Here is a 1,655-nt window from a genome sequence, read left to right on the forward strand (position 1 = left end):
AACAACCACAACAGCACATTAACAACTAACAAACATTGTAAAGTGAATTGCTCAAATGTAACATAATGCGTGTGTGTGTGTGTGTGTGTGTGTGTGTGTGTGTGTGTGTGTGTGTCTAGGCATAAGAGAGCCTCATGAGGTGTGCTAAAAGTCACCTCATCCTTGCTCCGATAACATACAATTAAACTTGATGAACTGGTTGAACTAATAACAGTAATAGTCAGTTAACGATTTCAATGTGTCTGTGTCTGTGTCAGAGTGTTTTTGCATGTGTGTGCCTGCATCAGTGTGTCTGTATATAATCATGAATGTGCCGGTTGTTTTATGAATTCATCTTGTGAGTCGGTTCCACACCTCTTTCAAGACTTCCACATGGCGCTTTGTCACAGCCCGTGGGGGTGGAATGAGTTCAAGGACATCATCAAACAGGTACCAGAGGATATCATCCTTATGCGGCCAGAAGAATCGGTTTAACCCAACACGATGCATGCATTTGACCTGGACTTGTGTTGTTTGTATGTTTAGAATGATGCCTGGATATAAATCATCATCATATCTGAGAATACACCATTTACCAATCAGCTCTGGACTTTCCCACTGGATTTCTTTTTCTGGATTTCCCCCACTGCCTGTCTGTGATACAGCCGTTTCTATCTTCTGGCCAAAAGTGAAACACTTGGTGTTGAAGCACTTGCAGTTAAACTGCTTCCGTGTTGTGCACATGCAGCTTACATCACGAACCATCAGTTCTCCTGGAGCTACAGTAACGACCTGGTGAATTCTCATGGTTCCAGGAACAGCTGGTATCTGCTTCGGCATTTTCTCCATAGCTTCTTCAACATCTTCACTTTTCACAAAGAACAGTTTCACACTTGTGTTTGTTTCAGACAAGGCCCTGAATAACTCTTCTGCATCTGGGATGTCATGCCCCTTTGCTACCATCATGTCAGCTGCTCTTTTTAAGGCTCCCCCGACACCATCTGGTGCTCCTTTTCCATGACTAGCCTCAAAAAAATTCCAAGAACCAGCCTTGAATCCTCTTCTGTCCAGTTCTGTAGTGAAAAGGTAGAAGTTTCCTCGTTGTTTGTATTGCATACAGGGTCCGTCGCTTAAAAAGTGCAGCACAGACACTTGTGGATGTTGGCCTTGAAGGTAATCTAGCACAGGATTTAGGTGCTGCCATATTGCTGGAGGGCCTTTATGTCTACTGGGGGAGATGGTGCACACAGGCTCTGAGAGTCCACCAACATACAACACACCAGTATGAAGGGTGGCCTGCTGATGTGAAGCCCCAAAGTGGACCGCCTGAACTTGAGAACTGTATTTACAGCTGTAGTTTTCTGAGAAGTCAACATGTATCAAAGCCTCGTCCCCTGACATGTTGTTCTTCAGCTCACGGCAGAAGGCATACTGCTGCTTGATATTAAAGTGATGCATTTTAAATTTCTTTACAAAGTTCTGGAAGAGCTCAATGAGGTCCTCTTGTGTGCCCTCCACAGATTTCTTGACTGTCACCTTGACAGTTGCCTTTTCTCCCTTTTTGTCTATCTCCTTTTCCTCTATCACCCACTGGATAAATGATGTGGTTGCGGTGCTGTTGTATGCACTTGTGATGTGGACAGTTTTGTCCTTGCAATGGGCACACTCTCCATACA

At 44.3% G+C, this 1,655-nt stretch overlaps 1 pseudogene; it reads right to left on the reverse strand.

Moving 5' to 3' along the window:
• Positions 1–330: 330 nt before the first annotated feature.
• Positions 331–1,437, reverse strand: LOC148096641 (uncharacterized; annotated as a pseudogene).
• Positions 1,438–1,655: the final 218 nt, after the last annotated feature.

The sequence above is a fragment of the Neolamprologus brichardi genome, chromosome 22 (assembly GCF_056152115.1).
Source record: "Neolamprologus brichardi isolate AB-2024 chromosome 22, ASM5615211v1, whole genome shotgun sequence".
Classification (NCBI taxonomy): Eukaryota; Metazoa; Chordata; class Actinopteri; order Cichliformes; family Cichlidae; genus Neolamprologus; species Neolamprologus brichardi.